Source organism: Pseudonaja textilis, chromosome 2, assembly GCF_049901715.1.
Source record: "Pseudonaja textilis isolate UNSWEBS1 chromosome 2, rPseTex1.2, whole genome shotgun sequence".
NCBI lineage: Eukaryota > Metazoa > Chordata > Lepidosauria > Squamata > Elapidae > Pseudonaja > Pseudonaja textilis.
The window spans coordinates 86,089,613-86,104,269 of record NC_141991.1 but is presented as its reverse complement, the minus strand read 5'-3'; the positions used below and the strand labels follow the sequence as shown (position 1 = coordinate 86,104,269).

Here is a 14,657-nt window from a genome sequence, read left to right as displayed (position 1 = left end):
GTTTGGCTTGTTTGTACTGAAAATTACCATTTGTGTTGATGACCATCTTCTGGACTTAATTTTTCGTGATCAAAGGCTGTTCCTGGGAGAGTTTTTCTCCAGCCAGAAGGTAACCTAGACACTGGGGGCAAAGTTGGAGATAATAAAGGGACTCTTATTGATTATTTGACTGTGTTGTCTTTATGCCACACCCTGGGTCATCACACAAAGGCTTGAGACTATGCGGATTGGAGTCTAGGGCAAAGGGAAGGGTCCAGTTTGGGGAAGGCTTAACAACTTTGTAAGTCTTTAGCTGCCCTGAAGAGAAGGGACAACAAGATAACTGTTATATTAGGAAAAGGAGGCAGGAAAAACCTTGGATGGGGTACTTAGTTGCAATATATCCCTGCAGAGAGTTTCACAGGGGTGAAGGAAAGTGAGTTGTAAAATGGGGTCACTGTAGAAAACTCTCTGTTGCTGACAGAAAACGGGGTGTGTAAACCAAGCATTGCCTTGCACTGCTCCATAAGTACCTGAAAAGGTAGTTTTCTGAAAAGCTGACTCCTAATAAAAGAACTGAATCACAGTGTGGATACGACCAAGCCTTGTAATGAATCATGCTATTATCACATGATATCTGTCTGCCACCTGCAGGGTGCAATAGTTATCTTAAGACAACCCCAACATGAAAGATCAAATGCAACATATTTAGGTGACCTCCTTTGGCAGATGTCTCCAAACTTGGCAACCTTAAGATTTGTGGACTTCAACTCCCAGAAATCCCTAGCCAGCTATGCTGGCTGGAGAATTCTGAGAGTTGAAGTCCACAAGTCTGAAAGTTGCCAAGTTTGGGGACCCCGTCCTTTGATATAACAAAACCAGTCATCCTATTTAGAGGCAATATATCTTTGAAAGAAATTTTGTTTTAACATCTCTGCATTTTCTGTTGTTGGTGCAAAGCTTGCACTTGCATCTATTTTTGGAGCACGCTCTTCATCTGTGCTATTAATAAGGGAATGGATCTTATATATAATCTATAGTTATCTGTAGCACAGGCAGGATCAGAGAGGAGTTAAAATCAATAACAGGGTGGATGGTGCTTCAGAATGGAGGATTCCTTTTGAACATGTGTATTATGACATACAAAAGGGGGAAAAACTTGCAACACAACGCACTGTCATCATCTTGCTGATTGTTAACCCCATCCCATGCAAGGACACCTTTGTTTCCAGGCTACATTTTTAGCTTCTCCCGTTGCAACATGCTGCTGACTGAACATTGATAGAGGAGAGGCAATTGGAATATGTGATCTCTAGACTGCCTTAGTTATCAGGGCATTTCCAAGTCCAAGCCAAAATCCTTGCCAGTATTTTAAGGCAATTTAAGCTTGAGACCAAGTTCCTTGAAGAACTTCTTCACCTCAATATCAATCTGCCTTTGCTTTATGTTAGGATTGGAATCCCTTCTCTTTGGCTCTTTTGAGAGCTTTTACATTCATTAATATGAGAAAAGGTGATCTCTTCGTGATAATCTACTGTTGTTTCGTCTAGCTTTGGAATTCATCAGGTCTCACTACAGGTAGTCCTCACTAACTGACAGCAATTGTGACCAGGAGCTTCATCGCTAAGAGACACAGTCATATAGTACAATTTCATGAGATCGTGTCAAAAAAGCAGTTCCAGCAGTCCCAACTGCCATCGTTAAGTGAATCTTGCATGGTTGCAGCACCCTGTGGTCATATGATCACCATTTGCAATTTATGGGCAGCTTCCTCATTGATTTTGCTTGTCAGAAGCTGGCAATGAATGTGGCAAATGGCGATTACATGATATGGGGCCACTGAAACATTGGGAGCTGGTTGCCAAACAACCAATCATGTGATCATATGACAGTGTGGTGAATAGCTACAAGTACAAAGAGTCTGTAATTCATTCAGCGCCATCATAAGTTTGAACAGTCACTGAATAAACCCATATTAAACAAGGACTATCTCTGCTACCCAGTTGTAAGAAAGTCCTAAGGATATAATTGCACAAGACTTCCTTTTCTCCCCTTGTTTGGAGCTCTGATCTAAACTCCCGCAAGGTCATTTTTCTCAACCAGAAAAAGAAGTCAAGTGAATGGCTGCTTTAGCGGCAGGAACCATTCATCTTTGTGTATTGTTCCTTTAAAGCAAGAATTGGCAACACCGGGCCATCAAATATTGTTAGGCTGCAACTCTAGCTCTGCTGGTATTGGCTCATGAGACAGAAAATCAGCAACATCTGAGGAACCATGCATTGCCTATCTATTTTGTAAGGCTTTTAGCTTACCTGAAAAACTCTGCTCTGTGTAGCTACTATGCTTGACTTACAGAAATTAGCAGGTGACACTTTTCAAAGGAGGAAGAGAAGTATGTCACTCATTAGCATCAACTAATAGAGGGAGAGTGACAAAAGTAGGCAAGTGTCAGAAGTGGAGTTTAGGGGCTACTACAGCAGACAAACAAGCATTTTGCCCTTACATTTTGAACATCCTTCATGCCTTATGAACACTATTTAATCTTCAAACTGTACATCTCTCTCTGGTTAAAGTAACATGTGTTTCATGTTCTGAAAGGTTAAGGTCAAAAGACCTGTTCAGTTTTTCTTTGGCAGACAGAGAAAATCAAGTGTTTTTTGGTATTTTTAAAAGAACTCGGAGATTTACAGAGTAAAAAGCTTGGCTTTGTAAGTAGCAAATTACTGTATCTGCTGAGAAACTGAGGGAATGTTTACTTAGCTCATAATTCTTTTCCCTCAAATGCAGAGTTTCTGTTGATCTTGGCAGCCTTTGTAAAAGACCAAAACTGATGGAGTCAAACCAAGTTAAGCTTCTCCTTGGTATGTTACTCATTTCATGGAACACAGTCTCTGCGCATTGTATATATCTTCAAGATGGGAAGCTTCCATAGCATTTCAAATTCTCCTTGAAAGCACAGACAAAGTGGTTCCATGTGATATATTAAACTTTCTTGCAGGAACTGAAAACTTAAATGTATATGTGTTTCAGCTAACTCTGAGCTAAAGCCTGCTCTGTTGTTGATGTAAAACCAGAATTATTGGTTGAGATGGATGGCTATAGAACTTGAATAATAAAAATCCCGATTATTTCCCCTCTTTAGAAGTATATGATGTACAAAAAATGTTAATACTACCATAAAGGCCTGCTCAGATTGCAGAACGGAGAGTGAGCAGATTGGCAGCTACAATACTGGAGTAAAATTTTGCTGCAGTAAAATAAATGAGAGACTTGCTTCTGAGGTCATTAGTAATGGAATGGAAGCTAACAGTCCTGGTTCTCTGCTTGTCTATAGAGATTCTCTGTCATCCAGGTAATGGTTGTCCCAAAGGTGCTTTTTCAAGAGGCAACTGGACTTTCTCATTTTTAATTTTGGAGATGTTTAGCTTCTCATCCAAAAAGCTTCTTCATCTCTGACTGGATGGTGGGGAATGGAAGGATTTATACTCCTTGCAGACAACTGGTCATTTGCATTCTTTTTAGAACAGGGGTGTCAAACTGGTGCCCCCTGGTCTGGATGCATCATGCACAGACCCCACCCACCCCAGCTCAGTGAAGGGAAAAACATTGTGATACATCACATGATGGCAATGTAACATACTGAGTTTGATACCCTTGTTTTAGAGAGACGTTGAGGCCACCTGGATGTATATCTGTGTAGTCAAGATCACCTGAGTAGTGCAAACGGGTGTGGAGTCTTCTTGGAACTGTTGAAAGGACTGTGTTGAAGACTGGAGATAGATGGTGTCCTCTGCTTATTTGAATGTTCCTTCCTCATCCTTTTCTCCATCTTCTCTTTTCTAAGCTTGGACCTAGGATTTGCTACCATCTAAACCTTCCTTCCTTCCATCCCCCTTTTTCTCCATAACAACCATCTGAGTTGGGTTGGATTGAGAGTGACTGGCCCCAAGTCATCTAGTCAGCTTTCATATGTTTTGTTTGTGGGATACAAATGCACAACAGGTGGAAGTTTGATCACATCACCCTGGCCTGCATCTTTACTCTTATACCCCATCTCTTTGTACTGGACATTTCTTCTGTTGAAGGCTAGAGTGTCCCCATTCCTTTAAGAGAATGTTTTAGTACATTTGCTCCAAAATGGCAGCAGTATAATTTATCCAGATACCTTTTAGGTTAACAATATTCTCCTCAAAGCAGCTTCCAGAAATAAAATTCTACTCACTAAAAAAGCTGATTTCAATAATGGATTGATATCCCAGATAGGTGAACTACTTATAGAGATTCAAAAGTCTGAAGCTTTTCTCAGAGGCAAAATGGCAATATCTGCTTTAAAAAGATGGCAGTAGCATTTTTGCATTTTTTTCCCAACAGATCTTATCCTTGAGTCATAGTTAAAAGTGAGAGCTAGCAAAGAAGCTGGTACCTGTAGTGCTTTGGCTGGCAAATTAGCTTCTTAAAGGGTACTTTTAATCTGATGTGAACATTTGCTGAATATTTGTTCCTCAACAAGAAAGCTTCTCTTAACTGCTAACATTAAGGTGAAGCTGACCTGAAGGAAGATAAAACTGTCAGATCATCTAGGAATCAGGAAGGGGGAAATTAGCTTAAAACCCAGATAATTTTTGCAAGTAATGGGGAAAAGTATATTTTGACATATAAGGCAAAATTCTAGCAATCAATCAGTCAATCAGAATAGAATAGATAGAATAGAATGGAATTCTTTACTGGCCAAGTGTGATTGGACACACAAAGAATTTGTCTTGGTGCAAATGTTCTCAGTATATATAAAAGAAAAAATACATTCATCAAGAGTCAAGAATCATAAGGTACAACACTTAATAGTCATAGGGTACAATAAGCAATCAAATCATTCTAGGAAACAGTCAATCTATATTGTAAAGATACAAGCGACAAAGTTACAGTCATACAGTCACAAGTGGGAGGGGAGGGGTGATAAGGAGTGATGAGTAACAGTAGTGCAGACTTTGTAATAGTGTAATAGTGTAATAGTTGAACAGTGTTGAGGGAATTATTTGTTTAGCAGAGTGATGGCTTTTGGGAAAAAACTGTCCTTGTTTATTTATTTATTTATTTTATTTATTTATTTTGTCAAGCAATTATAAGATAACAGGTATAAGTATAAACATAGTTATGGATATATGAAATGGGTACATATAAGAAAAAGAAAAAATAGGACAGGAACGGTGTCCAGTTGTTCTGGTATGCAGTGCTCTGTAGTGTTGTTTTGAGGGTAGGAGTTGAAACAGTTTATGTCTGGGATGTGAGGGGTCTGTAAATATTTTCACACCCTCTTTTTGACTTGTGCAGTATAGGTCCCTGATTGAAAGCAGGTGGGTAGTACTTGTTTTTTTCTGCAGTCCTAATTACCCTCTGAAGTCTGTGTCTGTCCTGTTGGGTTGCAGAACCAAACCAGACGGTTATAGAGGTGCAGATGATAGACTCAATAATTCCTCTGTAAAAGTGTATCAGCAGCTCCTTGGGCAGTTTGAGCTTTCTGAGTTGGCAAAGAAAGAACATTCTTTGTTGTGCTTTTTTGATGATATTTTTGAGGTGACCATTTTAGGTCATGTGATATAGTAAAACCTAGAAATTTGAAGGTCTCTACTGTTGATACTGTGTTGTCTAGTATTCTAAGAGGTGGTAGTATGGGAGGGTTTCTTCTAAAGTCTACCACCATTTCTACGGTTTTGAGTGTGTTCAGTTCCAGATTGTTCTGGTTGCATCACAAGGCAAGTTGTACAACCTCCTGTCTGTATGCAGATTCGTCATTGTCTCGAATGAGACCAATCACAGTTGTATCATCTGCAAACTTCAGTATTTTAACAGATGGATCATTTGAGAGGCAGTCATTGGTGAAGAGAAGTGCAGAAAGCACACAGCCTTGGGGAGGGGCTGTGCTAATGGTACAGAATAGAGCTGGAAGGACCTTGTAGACCTTCTAGTCCAACCCCCTACTCAAGCAGGAGACCTTACACCAGGGGTGTCAAACTGGCAGCCCGCAGGCTGGATGCATCGTGTGCAGGCCATGCCCATCCCAGCTCTGTGAATGGGAAAAACATCACGAAACGTCACATGATGGCAACATGACTCAGCAAGTTTGACACCCGTGTCCTACACCATTTCAGACAAGTGACTGTCTAGATTCTTCTTAAAAAACCTCCAGTGATGAAGCACCCACAACTTCTGAAGGCAAGCTGTCCCACTGGTTAATTGTTAGAAAGTTTCTCCTTAATTCCAGGTTGCTTCTCTTCTTGATTAGTTTCCATCCATTGTTTTTTGTCCTGCTTTCAGGTGCTTTGGAGAACAAGTTGGTTCCCTCCCCCAACATTACAGTTCTATCCTATGGGGTGAAAACCTATGTTTGTGGTCTTGACCTTGCATGCTTGCATTGGAGCATGTTTTTTTTTTTATGGTGGAATGCACACCTATAAGCGTGGGTGGTGTCCAGAACCAGGTCTTCCTTGCCCTGATCTCGTTGCTGTAAAGTTTGCCAGCAGATTGCAAAACTATCTGTGGTTCTCTTCTTGTTTATTTTATAGCTCCCTGTTTTTGTCTGTTTCTTCAGGCTTGCAATTCTTAACCTTTTAGGAGTATAAATTATTTATACACCTAACTCTGTAGGCAGAAGATGGATTGTGAGATGATGCTGGGGATTTTGTTGTTTTATATCCCCTGTTTGATTTTATTTTTTTAATTTGGAGGCTAAGAATTTGCTTCAGGGTTCGTTTAAATTTGCATTTTGAATTTTGTTTAACTTCTTAAAACAATTTTTTTTAAAAAAAAAAGAACAACAAAGAGAAGGAAAAATGGTGCTGGGATTATTGCTTGAAAGCTAAATCATTGATGGTATGTAATATCCCACAAGGTTTTATATTCTCTTGTCCTGTTTTAACATCTACATGAAAGTGCTGAGGGAGGTTCTTTGGAGTAGGCCACTATCAGTATGCTGATGAGACTAAGCTTTATTGCCCCCTACCATCTAATCCCAAGAAAACCATCAGTTCCCGTGAGTGTTGATTAATCTCAGTAATAAGGTGCATGAGAGAGAACAAGATGAAATATGTATAAGTATATTGGAGAAGTGGGACTTAGGGACTGACACAAAGCCAGTTTTGGAAGTGGCTGCACATCCCTAGAAACAGCTGGTCTGCAGTGTGTGTGCGTGTGCTTTTTGACCCCAGCTGTCAATGGCTGTATAGAGGGTAGCTATGGTGAGGGAAACATTTGCACAAATGCAGCTTGTGTATTAACTACAACACTTTCTGAATCACATTTCCAGGCATAGTTTACAATGCATCTTAACTCCTGCTTCCCCCCCACTTTCTTTTAGTTCTGAAAAGTATTTGGAAATTGCAAACCCGATGAAAAAACATGGCAGCTGGAGTATATTTATACTGAAAGCTCTGCAGTGGTTGTCAAATCCTTAAGGAGCACAGTTTAAGGTATCGATATGGACGTTTCGAGGCTCCACATTACATTTAAAATAATGTTAGTGTGTTCCATATGCTACTGACCACACTGCGTTTCACTATTTTGTTATTGCTTTTTTGGATATGGAGTGTTTCAAAATGAAGCTGAACTTAACTATGAGAGCTAGTGGACCTCTGTTGAGTTTATTGCTCCTAAGTCAGCAAGACAACAAAATAAGAAATTCCTTCAACCAGCTCAATCAGGAATGACACAGATTCATTTCTGAGAGAGCAGTTACTCTCCTCTGTGTTCTTAAGGCAAGGATTGGGGAAGACACTCCACAGGAAATCAATAACCTCCTTGGTATCTTTTAAAGATGTAGGCCATGCTACTTGGTACAGGTATTTTTAACTCATATTGGCGTTAGTGTCACTTCAAATCATGATTTGATTCCAAATGTATCCCCCCCACCAAACCTATCAGTTAGAATGCATATAAAATGAACGTATGAATAATGATTACATGGAACATTCTTAAGCAAAAGTAGACAACATATAAGCAATTATTTCAATGTAAGACAGGAGGTATGAATGTCATGCCTCATTCAGGCAATGAGGATAACATGGATTCAGATCTCCTGAACTATAGCTAAAAGCAGTTGGATAGTTGTGTTTTGCCAGAGGCTTAAGATAGATCTTTTTGTAAATTTTGTAAGAATAATAGCCTATGGAAATCTTGAACTGGATTTAGATTGGCTGGCAATGAAAGCAGTTGAGGTTTGATTTGAGGCCTTGGAATGTTCCTGGAAAAAATATTACCAAAATTGGTAAACATAATGCTATAATATTTTACTTATTAATATATATTGATACAATCAAATCCTCAAGGTTTGGAGATTAACAATCCTTGATCCTTAATTTGTCAGTATGTAAAGATACAGTAAATTCAGAGGTGGTATTCAGCAGGTTCTGACCAGTTCTGGAGAACCGGTAGCGGAAATTTTGAGTAGTTTGGAGTAGTCTGGCAAATACCACCTCTGACTGGCCTCGCCCCATCCATTCTCTGTCTCCTGAGTCCCAGCTGATCAGCTGGGTCTTCTTTGGTTGCCCTGCACAGGAGAACGGAGCTGGAAAGCAAGTTAGTGGGTGGGGAGGGAATGGAGATTTTGTAGGATCCTTCCCCTGCCATGCCCATTAAACCATACCACACCCACAGAACCGGTAGTAAAAAAATTTCAATCCCACCACTGAGTATATTATATGCTAGGCATTTATGCTGGAAATAGAGGGACTGACTTGAACAAGTAGATATTGTTGCAGAGAGACAGACTGATCTTAGGGAGGGTCACTCCCTTTATTAGCCATTATTGTATTTGAGATTTTATCTTAAGAATATGTGTTTCCTTATATGCAGCTTTTACAGATATGAAAGCAGCATTTGATTTTATTTCCTGAACAATATTTATGGGGGGTGGGGTAGTATTAAGCACAACTTACATTGTGGTTCTTCCCTGAAAATCATATGCAGTCTTCAAGGGCACTTATTAAATACTTACTGTAGCCCAGAAAGTTGTTGGAGAAGGTTGTATCTTTGATTTACTTTGATTTAATTTTTATTTAAATGATGAAATGAACAATCTGAATAATTTGAATTTCCACAACTCTAAATTAGTAGGAACATATTCCCAGTTTAGTCTACACAGGCAATATGGTACTTATTTCTAGTATCCCCATAGGACCCAGAAGCGCCTTGGGGGGGGGGTCCTCATTCAGTACAGCAAAGAGAATCAGCTGGAGATAAATAATAAAAAGACTAAAACTGTTGTAACTGCTAAGAGACTAAAGATCTACTGGTGGCATATCAGTGGAAATTTAATTGAACAAGTGCCAGACTTCAAATATCTGGGGATGATTTTCTCTCCTTCTGGTCATGGGAGGCTTATAGAACATTTGTAACTCAGAATGATCAGTAGAGTAGAGTAGAGTAAATGCTGCCGTTTAAACTTCTTCTGGAATAAAGGAAGCTATTATGTCCCCAGGATTCTCAAACTTTGAAGCCGGATCTTTGGTATAACTTTTATTTGGAATGTGGTAAAGCTCTTTTTCTGACTTCCCTTCTCTGGAGATTATACATTTTTTAAAGGTCTGTCTTTCAGTCACTTGTTTGGTCTCAAGTACTAGATAATATTTGTAGGTAGGTGTGATAAAAGCTGAGGCAAGGGTTAGGGTTAATCTGGTTAAGATTATCTCTAGTAATGTTTGCAGATGGATGCCAAACTTTATGAGAAAAAACGCAGTTATTGAAAAAGTTATTTTTTTACTTGGATCATCTACTGCCTATGATCCATGGGATAGGACCAAGTAAGAACTCTCCTAATGCAATCTATAATGGATAAGGAGCATCAGTCTGACTGGTTGGAGTCCCTAATCTTCCTAGTGGTGAAACTGAAAATACACAATAATATCTGCTAAATATGTTACATGCCTCTAACACACAGAAGGCCCTTCATTTTGTTTATTTCAGTACCATCCACTTTGTTGTGCTAGAGCATGGGTGTCAAAGTCATCGTGTCATGTTGTCAGCCTGTGACCTATTGTGACACTTTATTCTCCTTTGTGGAACTGGGGTGGGTGTGGCCTATGCATGATGCATCTGGCCCGCGGGCTGCCATTTTGACAGGAATGCAAGCACCCTATACAGGAGTTCTTCATGTATGAATGTTTTCTCTAGAGAGAACATTCATACATGAAGGTCTCCTTTATAGAGTGCTTGAATTTCTGTGAGGATGGCCAAACCAAAGCTACTGACCAATTGGGCTAGAAATCCTATTTTGATCTCAATTCCTTTGCCATTTAGAACTGTAATTTAAAAATGCATATTATTTTAATTTGACTAAATATGATTTTAGGGTATTTTAGTTCATTTTTAAAAATTACCTTATAAGTTTTAGATGTCTAGTTCCACTTATTTCTGTTTTCTAGCTTCATATGTTCTCTAGTGTTATTTTACACTATAAATTTTATTGTATCCCTGACCTATTTTATAGTTTTACAGATTAAACATTTTACAATTTCATTAACATTTATTATAAGTCCCCTTTAACAATCACCTGATGTTGTGGTGATGAATGATTCTGTATTGTCTATTTTATTATTTATGCTAGTTAAAGACCCAAACCAGTTAATTTTTAAATGTTTGAGCTTTGCTTCTGCAAATAACCACAGTCACAACATTACATTTTAAAAGTGTCCTTCATAACATTGCCTGCATTTTTCCCTGCACACACAGTGTTAGGTATTCCCATATGCATGTTTTAGATAACAGCAGATATTTCATTTAGTCTTCTGAGCAGTAGTTTCATTTCAAAGAAACATCTCCAGTTCTGGGCCTCTCATCTAAAAGGGCTCCTATTTAAGTCCCTCCTTGAATGCTTCCAGAAAGCTTGCTTGAGCTACCAATCAAAGAGCATTGGTGAAATATTCCATCGTTTTTTTACATTTACTTTTTTTTCTCATTGCTTACTAATGATTTAAGTCAGTTGTAAATTTTCCTTCCTTTCAGTGAGCGGGAGAGGATTTTGCTGTATTGTAAAATTGTACAAATGTTTCTTATCATTACAGTACCTATGTTAAATTTTAGCAGATACAGTAACGTCCCCCCAATTCTCCTGGCCCTTTACCTTTCACTCAACAATAGTTGCTAGGGAAGTAGGTTCTTTATCCCATGCAAGTAACTCAACCCTGCTTGGTTTTTAATTCATTGGATGCCAGCGATATCAGATCTGGGAAGCAGATACATGTGAAGAAATGCAAGCAAGAATGGAAAATCTCATTAATTGATGATCAGAGAGAGAAAGACTATCCCTAATGGCTTCTCCTTCATTCTTTGACATGACTTCTTTGATCCTGTAGTAGCATGGCACATTATTCAACATCCTCTAAGTTTTTTTTTCCAATCTTGCTGGCTGGGGAATTATGGGTGTTGAAGTCCACTCTTGCCAAGATTGGGGGGGGGGGGGGAAACCTCTATAAGCTCTTGTTTGCTATGGTAGAAAAAATGCAGCCTTGGTAAGAAAATAGCAGCTCAAGAGATGCAAAATATAAATAAGATAAACAGGATTAAAAAAAATTGATCCTAATCCAAATGTCCTTATTTTTGTGGCTAGCTGTTTTCTCCATCTCCCCAATGAGATTCTTTTAATAGATCAGTCATGTCACATTTTGACTGGCTCCTGAAAGAGCAGAACAACTTACCTTGGAATAACTTTCAGAGCATATATACTAACCACACTAAGCCAGTTTTTTGTAACATAGTTAGGTGTCCATTTGTGAGTATGATAATTAGCCTTCCTGTCTGTTGCATTAGGAACTGAAAAGAGACTTGTCTGTATTCCTACAGAATATGATGATATCAAGCTTGTTTTTTAAAGCTCAGAACTATACTATCTGGAGTAGCAGCCCATGTTGTCCTCACCTTTGTCCCCATTAACATTTCCCAATACACTTGATATCATTGCAAGCTTATCTGGCCAAGGAAACTGATCATACTAGGAAAAATTCACTGCATAAATGATGAAGCTACATTGTGCACTTTGTAGACATTAAACAAAACAAAAAGAAGAGGCAACATCTTTCAATGCGAACAATATGGTAGGCATATTAAAAAGGAGGTAAATCTATTTTACTATAAACTTATATTTATCTGAAAGGAAATATAATCCATCCCACCTATAATGTAGCTGTAAAAAAATAGTAATAAAAGCAATGGTTTTTTTTTTGTCTAATTCTGGCCTTTGGGATGGGGGAATCATCTTACAATTCATTTCCTTTGGGCATGTAAATATCAATGGTGAGATTAAATTGTTTTTACTACCAGTTCGGTGGGTGTGGCAGGGGAAGGATACTGTAAAATCTCCAGTCAGAGGTGGTATTTGATGGTTCTCCAAACTACTCAAAATTTCCATTACTGGTTCTCCAGAACTGATCAGAACCTGCTGAATACTACTTCTGGTAAATATGTTCTGCTCTTAACATGAGCAAGAACAACAAGCCCAAGGTATCTTACATTTAGGATCAATCTATTTATAAAATAAATTCTAAACAAAGTCCGAGAGCTTGGGCCAGAATTATTTGCCCACTGAATGTAGACAGAAAGCAAGGCAGAAACCAAACACAGGCCTGAAGCTCAGCAAAAACTGAAATGTCTTCCCCATATGACCCAAAATCATAAGGACCAAACAACTGTGCTCTTCTGGAGAACAAATAGGATAATTATTAGGGGATAATACTCTAGTACTGGTCTCTTGATTGAAGTGACATAAAGGCATTTGTATTGAATACAAATTTGTAGAATTGTCAGTATTATTTCAGAAAGAAAGAAATAACCCACTGAAATATGTAACTCATTAAAAAAACCATACAAAGGTGTAGAGACAATAAAATCAGGAGCTGAGTCAATGAACATTACATAAATATTACCACCAATCTTTAATGGTTTCAAAATCCCCAAGGTGTTGGCCATTTTTATGTTATAGTTTGTAGACTGAATGGTTCCAAGACATACCTATCATTTTATGTGTTTTCTTCTCAAAAATACATTCTATTCTGTTCAATAGAATTTCTCCCCAGTTCAGAGCTATGAGTGCACATTCAGCTCTGACTATAGTAAGATTGCCTTTTTAAATATCTGTAGCTTAGAGCTACCAGAACAGGGCTGCAGAAATCCAGATGAACACTAAGCTGTCAGCAAAGAGTTGGAGTTTATGTAGCTTGGCTCTATTATAGTCCAATATGCAGTAATTAACAACTAAAAGTCTTTCCATCTCTTCCTACCTGAAAAGCTGCATCTTCTAAATGTCTGTATGTTGCTTTCTCACTGTACAGAGTACAAGGTACAGAGTTACGCAATCATTAAAAGTACATTTACTCTGACAATTAAACAGGTTCTGGTAGAATTCTCTTGTGCCTGTCTTACAGAAGATAATGAAAAAGACATTGCATTAACACAGCAAACAAGCTGTGAAGGAAGCTTATACAACTTAGTTCTTTTTTCTTAACAATATACAGTACCAAACAGATTTATACAATTATGATAAATAGCAGGGGAAAAGAATCAAAATGTTCATACTCATAAATAGCCATGCAGTTCAGGATGCACAAAACAATTCATAATGTATCAAGTCTTGAAATGTTAGGAAGGCAATTGACATGGAATATTTTTTAAATGATGTAAATTTCAGGAAGATAATTCTGTTCAGTGGCTCATAAAAGAACAGTGTTAAACTTACCAACTTTGATTACCAGATGCTGGATACAATCATTGTAGATCATGTTTGTCAACTTTCCTTGGATCTCTCATTTGATGAATTTGGCTTTGGCCTATCAGGCATGGCAGATTATTTTTAGCAAGCTGTTAACTAAGATAGCTTAGGAATCTGCACATAGAGGGCTGTGCAACCAGTAAAGGAAAATATTGGTAGCTCAGGGTTGAGATGAGGGGTCTCTGAGCTTGTTTGTTTTCTTGCAGACGTTTCATCACCCAAACTAGGTAACATCATCAGTGCTACTGAGAAGTGAAGTTTGCTGTCAAGCTTTATATTCTAGAGCATGGGTGTCAAACTCCAGCATCACATTGCTGTCATGACATTTCACAATGTTTTTCTCCTTTGCGGAGGTGGGGTGGGTGTGGCCTGCATGTGACACATCAGCCCACCGCCAGTTTGACACCCCTGTTTTAGAGGCTTGCCCTGTCAGTATTGTTGTTGGTTTTAGATACTTTGGTTGAGTTGTTTATCATTGGCTTCTTTGGCAGTTTCTTGACTGGAGTATTGCTTACTTGATTGTTGGTCTGATGGTAAACTTGGAGTTAATCTATGCTGTGTAAAATTGGCCCCAAAGCTAACCTGTTTTAAGGCCTGCTCAGAATACCTCGTGCTGGATAGATGTCTCAATTATCAGACTAAAGCAGTTTGTGTGTCTCATTATCCAGTCAATGTATATTCTTTGTCAAACCTCTTAAGTAACTTTCTATACCTGCAGGGTGCAATACTGAAAATTGGCTTTCCTAAACCTATTTAGAAATTTGCCTTTCACAGGGATATTTGCATGTGATGCCAATCTGGGTCTTGTTGGATTTTTGAATGCAATACCATCCTAGTATTGCGGTAATCACAGGAAGCACCTGGATGTGATTTGTTGTGAGGGAGGGGATTCTATCACATCAAAATCAAAGAGTTCCTTAATGACACA

General features: G+C 38.5%; 1 long non-coding RNA gene across 1 annotated transcript in view; it reads right to left on the bottom strand.

Moving 5' to 3' along the window:
- LOC148126950 (uncharacterized) overlaps positions 1-13,731 on the bottom strand; it is a 36,924-nt gene extending 23,193 nt beyond the window's left edge. Inside the window, exons 1-2 of the long non-coding RNA XR_015741758.1 lie at positions 13,697-13,731; positions 13,242-13,378 (exon numbers count right to left, since the gene is read on the bottom strand). This is a non-coding gene — a long non-coding RNA (uncharacterized LOC148126950). The remainder of the gene's footprint in view (positions 1-13,241; positions 13,379-13,696) is intronic.
- Between the last annotated feature and the right edge of the window lie 926 nt (positions 13,732-14,657).